The sequence below is a fragment of the Nannospalax galili genome, unplaced genomic scaffold (assembly GCF_000622305.1).
Source record: "Nannospalax galili isolate Female #2095 unplaced genomic scaffold, S.galili_v1.0 scaffold589, whole genome shotgun sequence".
NCBI classification, from domain to species: domain Eukaryota; kingdom Metazoa; phylum Chordata; class Mammalia; order Rodentia; family Spalacidae; genus Nannospalax; species Nannospalax galili.
This window is the reverse complement of record NW_008360324.1, coordinates 5,835,372-5,850,542: the sequence shown is the minus strand read 5'-3', so window position 1 is coordinate 5,850,542 and position 15,171 is coordinate 5,835,372. Positions and strand designations below refer to the sequence as shown.

The 15,171-nt window shown below is 47.2% G+C and overlaps 1 protein-coding gene across 5 annotated transcripts in view; it reads left to right on the top strand.

Moving 5' to 3' along the window:
* Tspan9 (tetraspanin 9) overlaps positions 1-15,171 on the top strand; it is a 225,283-nt gene that overhangs the window by 91,823 nt on the left and 118,289 nt on the right. The gene's annotated exons all lie outside the window — the stretch shown is intronic.

Sequence of the window (15,171 nt, the reverse complement as noted above, 5' to 3'; positions counted from 1 at the left end):
TCAACTTTCTGGCTTCTTAAATCCAACTCTGCTTTGGGGCCAGAGGAGGACCGTTTTCTTTCCCCTCAGCACTTTCTCAGCAGAGCTAATAGGTCCCCTGAGTAGATTTAAGGGAAGTTAGTGAGACAAGCTACGGTTATACCAGGCTCTAGGCTACGTGTGTTGCCCTTTTCTTCCCAGGCCTTTTCAGCTGAGACCAAAAGCTCAGTTTCCCCACCCAGCTGAGGCTGGGGGATTGAGTAGCCTGCTGGATAGGGCATCAGCATGGGGTAGTGGACCAGAGTGGGTGCCAGCCTCTCCTCTCCAGTGACCTGTAGGAAGGGGAGGGTCTTGTTCCAGGCACCAGGGATCACTGCAGTGGTTCAGGTGTCCGCATGCCTTCTGCAAGCTTCTTCTCACCCCCTCCCGTGGTCCCTGGCCCATCAGGGCAGAGCTTGTTCCTGGTGCCCATTGTGGATCCTCAGCACCCAGAAACTGCCTGCCACCAGTAGGTAATGAATGAATGAATGAACGAATGAGTGAATGAACGAATGCCTTTCTGTCTTGAGCTTAAGCTGTTCCTCTTGCCCCATTCCCTGTTGCTCCTGGCTGTTCATGGGCCAGTTTGAATATTTTGTCTGTGAGCCTTGTGTGCAAACTTGGTGACTTCTTTTGTCAGCCTTCGTGTTTCTGACTGTTTTGCCATTCTCTCCCTCTGGTAGAATGTTCTTCTGCATGCCTTGACCCCAGAATTTAGATACCGGTTGGGGGCAGGGACCATGTTATTCTTTGTTTTTCTTGTTTCCCTCCCTTCCCTGTGACTGCACCCTCCATTTGCAGATATTTGCCATCCTCGAAGCTGACTACCTGCAGCACCCCAGGGCACTGGTCTGCCTACAGGTTTGTACTGCCCAGAGGATTTTCCTGGGTCTCACATCCTGGAGTAGGAAGTGTCTAGAGAGATGGATGTCCAGGCACAGCATTCTCCATCTATTGTGTAGAATTTGCATATCTCTGTGTAGGTAGCATCAACACCACTGCTTTGGGAAGGTATTACACTTGACTCCTGGCAGGAAGGATTGGAGCTGATAACACATCAGTAGTAATCCCTAGCTCTGCCACGAGGATACAGAAAACCTCTGGTGTGAGCTGCTGCCTGGGGTTATTATTGATAGTCACCTGCTTTCATTAGTGCCTGGCTGGGTTTCCCCCTCCCACTGGTGAGTAGCTCTTCATTGTTCAGCCTATAGCCCTGATCTGTCCCCTGCCACAGGTTCTGGCCTGCAGTATGGGGCTGAGCTGGACTGAGCCAGTGGGAAAGGTACCAAGATGCCTAGCTGTAGTGTTCTGGCATGAAGGCCTATGAGACTGGAGCTGAGATGCTCATTGTGTGCAAAACCCCTATTAGGAGAAAAGGGAGGAAGGAAGCGATGGCTGTGATTGGTGATATGTAGGGCTTTCTCTGCCCTTCTGTATTCTTGTAGGAATGTTCACCAGGGTCCTTAGGAGGCCTGCTTGTGTCTGATCCAGGGTTTGTGAAGCAGAAAGGAAGGTGGTGTTTTGCTGAAGTCAGGGCAGAGGCAGAAGGAGCTCACTTTTCGACATGTGGCACATAGCACCAGTCAGGAAGCCCTGCTGCTCTGTGTACATGGTGCACATTTGGCATATGCTTTTCCAACAAGTGAACGACTGACAGTAAATAAAAACTGATTTGGGAGGGAAGTTGAGGCCTGGACATTGCTTCCAGAGTTCCTGCACTCTTGGACTCCATTTCTTTTCTTCCCTGCAGGGATAGCTGTTCTTGTTCCAGATCTGCCAGGGGAGGGTGGTACCCGAGGTTTCTGGATTAGGATGCTGGGAGGAGTGGTGTAGCATGGGGTGGAAGACATTTAGCTGCAAAGCTATGTGGTCCTTTGCTGGAGATGGAAGTTGCTGATGGATTCCAGTGCTCTTCCCTCTATGCCCCGGCACAGCCTGCTCAGCCTGCAGCCAAGATGGCATGTGGATCAAGGAGTCTTCTCCTTGGGTGTAGAGATCAGCATTAGACTGGGAGATCACAGGGCAGGGCTGAGTTGGTCTTTCCATTTCTGCTTTGCGACCTTGGAATAATCCCTGGACATTTCGGAGCCTGGAACTTCCTGGCATCTTAGATCCTGTAGGGCCCTGAAATTCTAGGATTCTGCGGTTCACTCATGGGGAGGGTGTCTTGGGCTTGTGGCCTGGCCATGGAACAGCAGGATTAACCTCCAGGTCAGCAAGCTTGCAGAGTGCAGGAAATGCCTCTGTGATCCGTTTTTGGTCCAGAGACAGGTGGTGGAGCTGGAGGAGGGGAAGTCTGCTCCCAGCCGGGGATGGAGGAGGGGAGGCTGAACTCAGCTGCTCCCATCTCTTGATGGGATAGAAGTCTTCAGGCCCCACTGTTCAGGCATTGGGGTCGGGGGATGTCTTAGCAGAGAAGTTGGGTTGCTGTTCTTGTTGCTCCCTTGCTCTGAGGGTTGGGGAGGGAGGGGTGTCTTACTCCTGATTAACAGGAGGTAGAAGCACTGGGAAGCATGGCTCACTCGCTCATTTTTCAGTAAACTTTATCAAATGCCAGTCCCTTGGGCAGGTGCTGCTCTTTGTACTTAGAGCATGAGCTTCAGAAAATTACTTCCCTTGAGCCATTCTCCACACTCTCTTGGGTTAGGCAGGGGAGTCCAGAGAGATTTAAAGTGTCAGCAGATCAGTTCCTTTGTCACCATTGCAAAGGCAGGGGAGGGTCAGGGGTCAGGGAGTGTTTTCTTCCCAATATACATGAAGGAGACACTGTGGTCCCAAGAGAGTCCCTGGCAGAGCTCATTCTATGGATGGTTGGGGAGGGAGATGCCTCTGGCTGGGAGTTCCCAGGCTGCATGTCAGTCTTAGTCGATCTGTTTGTGAGGCGCCTAGAGATTAACCACTGTGCAGAAGTTTTATTTATGATGATGCCTAGAATTCCCATCCTGCTGCCTGCTGGAATTGGCTACCATTGTTGGTTGAGCTGGACTCTCAGGGGTGTCATAAGTCTCCCAAGCAGCCTGTGTGTTGGTCATGTTGGAGGGCAGCCTTATGTGGAGGATGGTCTCAAGGAGCCAGATGAACCCTGGGCTCTAGCAGAGCTCAGCTATGCCCAGTGTGGGCCCTAGCCCATAGGCTGGGGACATAGTGGCCAAGGGGTGGGAGTGACAGACCGCTCAGTCAGTCACCCTTAAAATACTCTAATCAGGTCAGTTTGTCACGTGTCAGATATATTTCCCATGTACAACTTCTGGTGATGAAAATAAGGACCTACATGGGCAGGACATGGGGGTTAGTAACATTGAGGTGCTTCGAGTAATGTCAGCAGAAAGCATATTGAATTCTAGTCATTAACTTTAATTTAGTAGACATTCGATCTTAATTTGTAATGTGCTCAGCTCTTGAAAGCAGTATCACTGCCTTTCTTCAAACAAATGTTCCATATTTTTTACTTTTCACTAATTCGAGAAGGATTTCTTATTACTGATTAATGAGGTTTTGCTAAGAATAGTATCAAAGCATTACACTACTGAGGACTGGTTGGTTCCTTAGAGATTATCTCATGCTCTTCATTTTAGAGATTAAAAACACTAGTTGTTACATATACAGATGATCTGTGATCAGCTTTGTGTAGACAGCTTGTCCCTGCCTGTGAAAGGGCTCCAGGGATGAGTAGACTGACTCCCTATCCAAGAGTAACATATATACAGGAATGCAGTGCTCTGTGAATTTTAATAAGTGAACACATCTATGGGGTCAGACTAGGGGGGCACCTGTAGTGCCTCCAAATCACCCCATACCTCTTGTAGTCATTCAAGATCAGGGGTAAGCACCATCCTGACAACTTATAACATAGATTCGTTTTTAAACTTCATAACTCGATAATTATAGTATATACACTTTTATATCTAGCTTTAAAGATAATTTTTTAATATTTTATTTATTTTTATGTGTATGAGTGTATTGCCTGTACTTATGTAAGTGCACCCATATCATGCAATGCCCACGGATGTCAGAAGAGGGTGTTGGATCCCCTGGAACTGGTGTTATAGTTAGTTGTTAGCCGCCATGTGGGGTCTGGGAATTGAACCTGGGTCCTCTGCAAGAGCAGTCACTGTTCTTAACAACTGAGCCATCTCTCCAGCCCCAAGAATTGTTTTTTTTTTTAAACCAAGAAGATTCATCTATGCAAGGGCCCGTCATCTGTCTACTCTCAGTGCTGCATAGCATTCTACCGTGGGTCTGTGTCACAGTTTACTGAGTCTTTTACCTCTTATTGAACGTTTTGGTAGTTTCCAGATTTGAGTTATTTTGCAGAAATGCTTCTGTGAACATCTGACATACATCAGAACCCATTTGTGTTGGTGTACAGCAGAGTGAATTACTGAGACACAGAATATGGGTCTACAGAATTACACTTTTGTGGATATTGACAGTTTTCCAAGGTGGTTATACCAATCCATATCTTTAAAATTATTTATTTATTTTTGTATGGGGTGCATGCATGGATATCAGAGGACAACTTGGTGGGAATTGATTCTTTCCTTCTATCAGGTGGGTTCCAGGGATCAAACTCAGGTCACAAGCTTGGTGGCAGGTTCTTTTACCCTCTGAGACATCTCGACAGCTCCCTCCACACCTTTGGCAGTGTGTTTAAAGGCTATAGAAAGCCTCTGTTTATCCAGCTCTTGGTATTTCCTGTTGCTTTGGGTTGAGTCATTCTTGGGGTTAGAATGTGACATCTCACCATGGGTTCTACTTAATTTTACAGATGACCAATGAAGCTGAGCACTAGGACTGAGATTTTGAATGTGGACTGGAGGTCTTAGCTTTTCCATGGAAGAAGCTGCTCGGCCAGACAGTGAGGGCAGAGATACAAAGGCATGTTTTGGGGGCGATGCACAAACATATAAATTCAGTATATGTTGGGTCAACTTAGCGTGGAAAGCACTTTAAGCCCCTGGAAAGTGGGTATACATAGTGTGCTCTTTTGTGCTTCTCTTCCTTCTTTGTGGTCAGGATGGTACTAGGCCCATAGGTGCTTAGTATAAGCTGGTGGTGGAATCTACCCAAGGGTTAGCTTGAGAGGAATGATAGAACTGTGCTGGGATGGCTGTGGGGCATGGAGCCTGTGATGGGCTAGAGATAGCATGTACCAACCTCCAAATGTGGCTTCTGGTCAGGTGGCTGCTGCAAAAAGTTCTGTGAGCATGACTTCCCTTGTCTCCTTTATAGGAGCTACAGGGATAGGTGTGGCCATCTATTGGAACGTAGGGATCAAGGCTAACAAGAGTTTCCTCTAGCTGCCTGGACGACGTGTCCCTAGCGGGGAGAACTTTGTATTGCACCCATTTGCACTGATTATCATCCTGGGCCTATCCCAGTGGTGCTTGTGGTACCCTGTGCATGATTCTGCAACATTAGGTCATAGATATCTTCTCTTTGGGGGAGTCAAGTCAGCAGGATTGTAGGCCTTGTGATTGAAGGCACTGCCTGGAGCCCAGGGAAGAGCAGCAGTCATGATCTGGAGAGGTGCCTTAGAAGCTCAGGCCTGGGTCTGGAGAGCTGGCTTAGTGCTTAAGAGCAGAAGACCCTGCTCCAGGGAGATCTAACACCTCTGGCCTTGTGGGCACCTGCAGTCATAGAGACACATACATATACAGAGTTAAAAATAATAAAAATAAATCTTTTAATAAAAGAAGCCTAGACCTGGGGCTTCATGACACCAGCTCAGCTCCTTGCAAACAGGGGGAGTATAAGCCATCCTTGGCAGACAAACATTCTTTTTCACTTTATCATTGGAAAAATCTTCATCCTCACTAGGGCACTAACTCCTTCCAGATGCTTCAAGTCTTTAGTTGATAAGGTCTTTGTCAGACTCATTCCTCTGGCCCTCTTTATTATGTCTCTTTCAATTCAAGAACAAGAGGGGAGCCAGCATGGGCAAGTTCCCAGATGTGCCTGATGCTGAGGGACACTGGAGGAACAAGGACAAGGGTGTATGCTAAGCTGCTCAGTGTCCAGTGTGGGCACAGGGATAGGAACTCAGGTGAAGATCAGGACCTAGTCTCAGAAGAGAACAGCAGAGCAGAGTGTCCTGTTCTGGGGAGCTGGCAGAGCTGGGCAAGCACACCTCCTTTTTGCCTCCCCTGTCTCCCTTTATGTCTGCTGATCATTAGTGCTCGCTTGAGAGTTGCTGAGTCCAATTTCGTTACTGATGGGTGTCTCCAGGGAGATTCTAGGGTTGGAGGAGACTTGGGTTCTGGCTGAGGAAGGTTAGGCCAGTCTCAGTTCTCTTCTTAGTCCAGGCACCAGGCAGCCAAGATGTCTCTCTCTTTCTTTCATTCTGTGTGCATCTCTATCAGTAAATTGAGCAAATGAGTAAGATGTGCTTGTCCACAGTCCCACCTCCTCTCCTGACCAGCGTGGGCATGCAGATGGATGAGCTCAGGTTTGGATGTGATTCAGGAGGAAGGTAGTGGAGAAATATCAGGTGGTGATTTCATGTGGCATTAAACGGAGCAGGAACGGGAGGTATATGTGTGCTCATCTTGTCATGTTTCCCCTCAGTCCAGACCGTCTGGCAGCAGGCTTCCTGGCAGACCTCTATAGAGTGTAGTCAGAGAAGTGCGATCTGGCTGTGCTTCTACCTGCACCGGCATTCTCACCATCCTCTGCAGCTTTGACATGTGCAGCATTGGAGAGGGGCAAAGGCCCCGCATACATGGGCTGCCTCCCCTGTCTATGAGGCTGTCTGTTTTCTCCCTTTGTGTGCAGAAGGTACCCACTCTGTGTTGGATGGCTGAGGAAGGTCTGATTGACTGGTACCCTCTGACAGGAGGAGCAGAAATCCTTGTTCTGGGAAGTTGGGGGCAGAGAGAGAATCTAGATTGCTCAGCTGAAAAACATTTGTACTAAAAACCAAGAAGCTTGAATTCTAGTTCTAGTAAGGTTAGTTTGGTGTCCATGTAAAATCTTTTATTCTCCTATGTTAGTTTGCTTTGTGATGCTATCATATACCTGAGCTAATGTAATAAGGGAAAAGATTTGTTTGGGGTCACAGTCTTGAAAGTTTCAGTCTGTAGTTCATTGGCCTGTTGCTTTCAGGGGTCAGGGCAAGGTAGAATATGGTGGGAGCATGCTGCCTGACTTTTCCAGGGGAGACATGAACAAATATTGATGAACCCCAGAGATGGCACCAGTGATGGAGCAAAGAAACTGCCATCCAAGTCCAGCTTGGTGAACCGATGAATTTATTGAATTTACTTATGGGTTGGCATGGGTGATGACTCCCCCAAAGCTTTATCAATGAATCCTCCCTCCCCCAGTCAACTTTCCACCTCCTTACACTCTAGCACTAGCCAAAGCCATGTGTACCTGAGGTGTGAGTGATTGAACTTTCAGGTGAGGATTTGAGGGCCTCTCCCTCCCTCCTATGAGGAAATATTAATAGACTTGACCTTGTGATAGTCTTGTGCAGATCTTCACAGCTGCTCTGATTTCAGGATGGTATGTCCATGTCATGCCCAGAGGACAAGCTTCCACAATAGAGCACATGGCAGAGTGACCTGTTCACCTCACAGGTGAGAGAGAGAGAGAGAAGGCAGGGTCCTAATATCCCCTTCAAAAGGCTGCCTATTGTGACCTAACTTCCCCCCACCATGCCCCACCTTAGTTGGGGACCAAGCCTTGAACACCTAGGCCTTTGAGGGATAACATATCTAAACCGTAGCATCTCTGTATCTCATTGGTGTATCCAATAGCAATATAAATGAATGTTTTTCCTCCCTGCCATGTGACTTAATAATAAGGACCATGTGAATTAATAATATAACCATCTAGGAGAAGTGAAATGGGCCATTGATAGTTGTATGAGATCATTATTACTTGTTACTACAGGAACCCAGAGCCACAGTGTTAGGATATGTGGACTTATAGCTGGAAAGGGCCATAGATCCAAGTGTTAAGAGTCTTGCAGTGCAGACCCAGGCATTTGGTAGGTGCCTCTGAGGCCATGAGCTGGTTGGATGAAGTTGAGTTAAATCAGCAAGTGAGTTTGAGAGATGAGGTAGTTTTGAACAATATTTGATAGATGGGGAATGACTCTGGGGTCTCATGGTAGGCAGAATGACTTCTGGTTTGGGGGGCAGGGAGGAGGTGAAGGATGCTCATTTTGAGTCTCCCTCAACCAGTCCTTGGAGCTTGGCTGAGGGCTCCTTCTCCAATAATATTAGTTATTTTCCATATTGCTGTGGCCAAAACCTGACAAGAAGCAACTGAAGGGAAGAATGCTTTATTTTGTCTCACAGTTTGAGGGGATATGGTGCATCATGGTGGGGAAGGCATGGCTACAGGCAGCTGTGTGCAGCTGAAACTTCTTGTCTCCTCATATCTTGGGTGAACAGGAAGCAGAGAGCAGACTATAAAACCTCAAGACCTGCTCCCAGTGACCCACTTCCCCTGGTGATGGAAAGTTGTACAACTTTCCAAAACAGCATTACTAGCTGAGGATCAAGTACTTAGATGCATTGCTACGGGGCAGGGGGTGGGGGGCACATTTCATGTTCAAACACGACACTCCTGTGTCTCCCAACCAGCATGGCAGTGACAGAGCTGGGTCTGGTTTGGTTTCTCTGATGGCTGTGAGACACACCATGACCAAAAGCAACTTGTGGAGGAAAGGGTGTATTTCATCCTACAGGTTATAATCCATCTTCAAGGGAAGTCAAGGCAGGAACTGAAGCAGAAAGCATGGAAGCATGCTGCTTATTGGCTTGCTTCCCCTGGCTTGCTCAGCTACCTTTCTTATAGAGTCCAGGCACACCTGCCCTTGGGATGACACTACTCACAATGGGCTGGGCCCTTCTACATCAATGAACAACCAAGAAAATGCCCCACAGACAGACCAACAGACCAATCTGATGAAGGTAATTCCTCAGTTGAGATTCCTTCTTGCCAGATGTGTCTTGGTTTGGGTCAAGTTAATAAAAACTAATCAGCACAGAGCTCTAAGTTAGGAATCAGGTGTCTTGGGCAAGGGTGGGGTGAGGGTGTTCAAGATCCATCTCTGTTGTTTACTAGCTGCTTGACCTTGAGCATGTCCCTTTGCTTCTCAGATTCTACATTCTTCATCAGGGAATAATAATGCCTGCCTTGTGGGGATCCTCTGAGGATTGAGTGTGGCAGAACAGCTGGGAAATAGAAGGTGCTCAAAAAGTCACTTAAATCTGAATTCTTCTCCCATCCATCTTATTCATGGTGCTTGCAGGGAATATTCCAAAGCCGTTTGACACATGACACTGGTCTATGTCAAGGCTCAATATTTTCTTTCTTTTCTGCAGAGACATAAACTTTTTGCAGTCACCCCAGTTTTCTGTCTACCCTCTGCATTCTTGCACTGGACCCTCTTCTCTGAATCCAGTTTACATTCTGCATGCAACATATATTCATAGGGGAAGAGGGGGACTCCTAGACCCCAAAGACAACTTTTATGAAAAGCATTTAGAAGCAGATTTCTTTCACTTCTTGAAAGTCACATTGCTGGGAACAAAAATCTAATTTGGTGGGGATTGGAAAGATGGCTCAGCAGTTAAGAGCACTAGTTGCTCTTGCAGAGGACCCAGGTTCAGTTCCTAGCACCCGTATGGTGGTTAACAACCATCTGTAACTCCAGTTCTAGGGGAATCCAGTGCCCTCTTCTAACCTTCTCGGGCACTGCACAACGTGGGTACACTTAACATACATGTAGGCAGTGCACTCATACACATGAAATACAAATAATAAATTAATTTGGTGGATTGGTGGGGCATAGGGAAGAGGCCACCTAGCTCAGCTTCACTGCAAGTTGTGAGTTTCCTTAAGCAAGTCACATGGCTTTTTCTGGCATCAGATACCTCCTTCATAGAGTAAGATACCACATAGATGAGGCCTGAACCTTTAAGTGGGGCAGGAGGACCACTGTGTAGTAATACCTTCTAAGTAATGCCTTCTAAGAAGTAGCTAGGAAGGCTTCAAGCTCCTCCAACACATAATTGTCTGCTGGGGAGGGAGCCCCTGGGCTAGCAGTTTCCTCAGGTCTCTTCATAACCAAGTTCTTGGACTTACAAACCACAGGCTTCACGTCTGCCTCCACTGGGACAACTAGTACATGTCTCAGTGTATTGAAGAACATGCTTCCCCCCCTGGCCTGTTTTCAGTGTAGGTCAGTCAGGTTCATTGGCTCTGCAGCTGTGCTCCCATCCCAGCCACCACCTTCGTGTGAACTAGTGTAATAGCTTCGTGACTACCGCAGCCCTGCCCAGATGCACCGGACACCTTCCCAGACTTCTTAAAGTAGCTGCCCATTATGTACCCACAGATTCCTGTGTCTTCTCCCTCTTCCATTTTCTTCATAGGATCACAGTTTTCCTTAAAACTTTATTGGCATTCTTCCTGTCCTCAAATTAGAATAGAAGCTGTGTGAGGGTGAGGGCTTGTCTGTTTTTTCTAGTTTTCTGTTCTGCTGTAAGCCCATTAACTAGGTCATATAACTAGTTCAGAGTCTTTAGAAACTGTTTGCTAGCAGTCTGGGAATACTGTTTACCCCCATGTCACCTTTTCCTTAATGTCAGAACCAGTCATGGGGATCCCCAGGCCCTGGGTGTTTTGATAGCTCCCTGCTTTCTCCTACAGACTTACCCCATCTTTCCTGCATTGTTAGTTATCTGTCCCTGTATTCTCTATAGCAGATCTAGTAGATGAGATAGTTAGAGATTTGGCCTTGTCCTTCTAACTCCCTTTGCCAAGCATAGATCTAAGATAAGTAGTCATCTTCAGTATCTACAGGGGGGGCGTTCTAGATTAACCCCTCTTAGACACAGAAATCTATACCTTCAAGTCCCTTATGTAAAATGGTACAGTATTTGCATATAACATATCTTCCCTCATACCTCTCTGGGTAACCTAGAGTAGTAATGTGATGTAAATGCTATGCAAATAGTCCTTATTCTGTATCGCCCAGGGAATAGTGACAGGAACAAAAGCCTGTGTGTGTCAGAACAGATGTCTTTTTCTTCTTTTTCTTTTTATTTCAAATACTTTTGATCTGAGATTGGCTGGTTCCATGAATGCAGAAGCAGCGGACTCAGAGGACTGTCTGTAGCAGAGATGCTCAGGATATTCAGCATTCATTCATTTACTGGCAAACATTTTAATGAATTGCTATTGACAGCCGATTAAAATTCAGTCTTATAAGTGCTCTAGGCCTTTGGAAGGTGTGTCTCTTAGGCCTGCAGAAGAGGCCGTGACCACTTGATGCTCTGCATTGGTAGGGAGGGTTCAGGTGAGGCAGTTTCTGAGATGAGTCTCTGGGAATGGATCAGCTTCCAGAGTGGCCACTGTCCCCAGGGCATGAGGAGCTCACCTACTTCTTTAAATTTCCATGGAGGGTTGAAGCAGCTCCTTGAGATTTTAAAATACACCACAAGGCCCTGATGATGTCAGGTAGCTAGTTTATGGTTCCCGTCCTAGTTGTGATAACTCAGGCTAAGCTGGATAATAAACGAAAGTGGGACAGAGCTGCAGGATAAATATTGCTACAGGGCATCTCGAGCAGCACAAATCACAGAGAAAATATCTCCTAGGCTTTTCATTTCTCCTCTTCCTCCCTGGACCTCTGGTAGCAGCCTGCAAAGCAGGATCCATCCATCACTGAGCCCCTGCCCCCAGCCCAGCCTCTGCTCTTAGCACACTGCTACATGAGATGCAGTTGACTTCTGATGTAAGCCCAGCTCTGGAGGAGCCTGGGGAACCTAGATGGTGTGGGGAGCCAGCCTCCCCTCTGTGGCCTTCCCTCGTTGTGGACCTCACCTGGCTTTGCAGGATGATTTTGTTTTTAAGCAGAGGGTTAACAATTGATGGTTCTTAGTCTGCTTAGGTGTTCCAGTCCCCTTGCTGAACCCACCACCCTAGTATGTGGAATCTACAACTGTAAAGTTGGTGGGGGGCTTCATTCACCTTCCCTGGGTCCTGTCCTTGGGGGCTTCTGTTGCTTACTTCTGCTGAGACTACTCTCTGTAGGGGTAGAGGACTGTGAGGCGGGCCATAGGTTAGGTGGGTTGACAGGCAGGTTTCTGTGTACCACTCTTGTACCAGATCCATCAGCACTGTCACCTGGGAATGTGTTGCTCGGCTTCAGGAGTATGCTAGCTTTGTAATCATTGTCAGCTTGGGTATTGATAGAGTTCGTGGGGAGTACAAAACTGGCTCAGTCTTGTAGCATGGAAAGGTAAGGAACTGTAAAGCAAGCAAGTCCTTTAACCAAAAGGATGGGCGGTTACCACCCTGCTGGGCCCTTTGCCTTAGAAACGTAGGAGGCCTTCTCCACCCCACATAGGCTCTGCTGACCCTATTCTGTATTGCGTCTCCAGCTTCTCATTTCAGGTGCTCAACGTGTCTTTCCTGAATATCCCAGGAGCATCCTAATTAATTGCTACCTGATAGTGTGGTCAGTGGTAGCCTCCCACTGACCTGGCTACCAGGGCCTGCTGTGTGGAAGATGCTCAGCACCCTCCGGCGGATTAACGTTAGCAGTCTCTTTCCTCGTGGCCCCCACTAACTGCCTCTGCCAGCCACATGGCTCTTCTTGCACTTCTGTGAATCTGCTGTCAATTTGGAGTCTCTACTTCTCTCCCTGGGGGGTACTTTATTTTCTGAGCCATGCAGGCATCTGCTTACCTCTGGTCTAGAACAGGGGCCTCCTGGGTGGAAGGAGTCACCACCCTTTTTAGGCCCTTGTTGTCATGGTAGCACTAAGCACATTCTTGGGTTGTTTAAACCCATTTTGCTGGGCATGGTGGCTCAATGCCTTTAGTCTCAGCACTCAGGAGGCAGAAACAGGCCTATCTCTGTGAATTTGAGGCCAGCTTGGTCTACATAGTGAGTTCTAGGCCAGTCAGTGAGATCATGTCTCAGTAATAAATGTCATGTCTCAGTAATAAATGAAATAAGTGTTCATTTTGTTAAGTTTTTTTGTTCATTTAAAATGAAATGAAACAATAAAATTCTCACTCTTAAATTTTAAGGAGCTTGAAAACAGAGACCAATTATGCCTTAAATGGAACCCATATGCCAAATTCAGCATCTGCCCAGTAGACCTCACCTCACCTCACTTGATAAATGTCTATTAATGAACAGAGCATTGTGGGAAGAACATGGATCACGGGCAGGAAGTGAGGTTTTGTGTGTGTTCTGTTACTTACTATATGACTTGATGACTCCCAAGAGAATCTTCTCCTCCATGGGACGTCATTCTCCTCTCATTGGTTCCAGAGGGGTTGATACCCGTGTAATTTCCAAGTTTCCTTCTGTTTCTGACATTCCTGTACTCCTGTGTGTTGAGAAACAAGCAGATGGCTGTGTGTCCATTGTCATGAGCTTATGTGCCTTGTTGTGTTTGGGCCTAGGGCCTCCCTGTCACACGTCCAGCACATCATTCCAGTTGTTTACCTGTCACTTTCATCTCTAGAACCAAGACCCACGGAGCCTTCCATGTTAGTAATGTAAGAAGGCTTTCCCCTTCATCTGTCCTTCGTTTTCTGAGGAAGTAACCAGGATTCCAAAGGCTTTCACCACTAGCTCTGTGCCTTGTATGGTGTGATATTTTGGGGATAAGCTTCTGACTTATCCTATGTACTGTGACTATGGCTCTTGTGAGATGAAATGGGGGTTGCTATGTGTGGTATGTTGGTCCTGAGGGACCTAAAAGCAGGGGTGATACCAGAGTTGGCAGAGAATGAGAGGGATCAGTCTTCCTTGATCTTGGTTGTGAAAGCATTGGGGTATGTGGGCTCTGAGACATATATGGGTAAGACAGAGATATGGAAGGAACCAGGTTGGCCTCCAGGCTAGGGCTTGTCAAGCTGGGCCGCCTACAGCTGGAGAAGGTGTGGGCCAGGGCTCCACAGATGCCAGGAAGGGAGCCTGGGTGTGGGAAGCCAGACTCCTCATGTTCCCTGTAGCTCTGGGCTCCTTTCCCTTAGCACTTAGGAGAAGTACGTTGAAAGACCCAGCCTGTCTGCCTGTGCCTGTGCCTGTGGGAGCCAAGACAGAATGAGAGTTTGGAACTTTCCAGAAGGCCAGGAGCCTCTAGTAAGAGGCCTGGCTTTAGGGGAGCTCTCCTTATAGGGAGACTCTCTCTGGCACAGAAATGCTCAGCATTTCTAGTGCCTTGTTTTGTGTTTTGTGGTCTCAGTTTCTCCTTCTGACCTGCTCTGCCTCACTGTATGATGGAGTGTGGGGCTGTCACTGCAGCACTGCTGTTGAGAGTTTATAAATAGAAAGATACTTAACACCAACCCTGAACTAAACAGGGAGGGGTGGATCTGGGCAGCAGTGTTTTAAAAATGAGCATTGATTTTTTTTTTTTTTTTTTTGGGAATCTGCATGCTGCATGTTAAACAGAACCATGCTACTGCCCAGGTTGTACCCTGCTGTGTTCGTTTTTAGGGAACATGCACTGCCTACCTAAGCCCTTGGGGTCTGAAGAGCCATGGATGTGGGATGTGTCCCAGCCTTTGCCCCAGAGGCATTTCCTGCATGTACTTCTCATGTGCCCTGTCTGTCAGTTTGTTCATTCATGCCTATGTCACCTGTCATTTATGAGCCAGACACTGGGCTAGGTTCTAGAATTCAAAGATGAAGTCTCTGATTTCTCCAGACTCAAGATAAAAACTCAGCAGTGTGCAGAGTGAGGGTCTTAATTTTGAGGGTGCTCAGAGAGTGGAAGATGGAAGGGGCTCTACAGAGAGTTTAGAGACATGAAATGGGCATGCATTCCTCTCAGGGAACAGAATATGAAAAGGCCTGAGGAGGAAGTATACACTTCCTGCTATGGAGAAGCAGCTGGCATGTACCAGGCATCTCCCTGCTGTTACCTGGGTTTAGTGGATGCTAGGGCATTGCAAAATATCATACCTGTCCTTTCCTCTTGGCTTCTGTGGTCTTAGAGGACATTCATCAGTGGCTGTTCATTAATTTGAATGTTTCATTCCTTGGTCCAGGCATAATGAAGAAGTTCATAAAAAGAGATTCAGTAGTTAAATAGCTTCCCTGCTATTGAGACCTCTGTCCTTAACAATATGGTGGCTTGGACTCCATTCTGGGACCTAGGCAATAGCC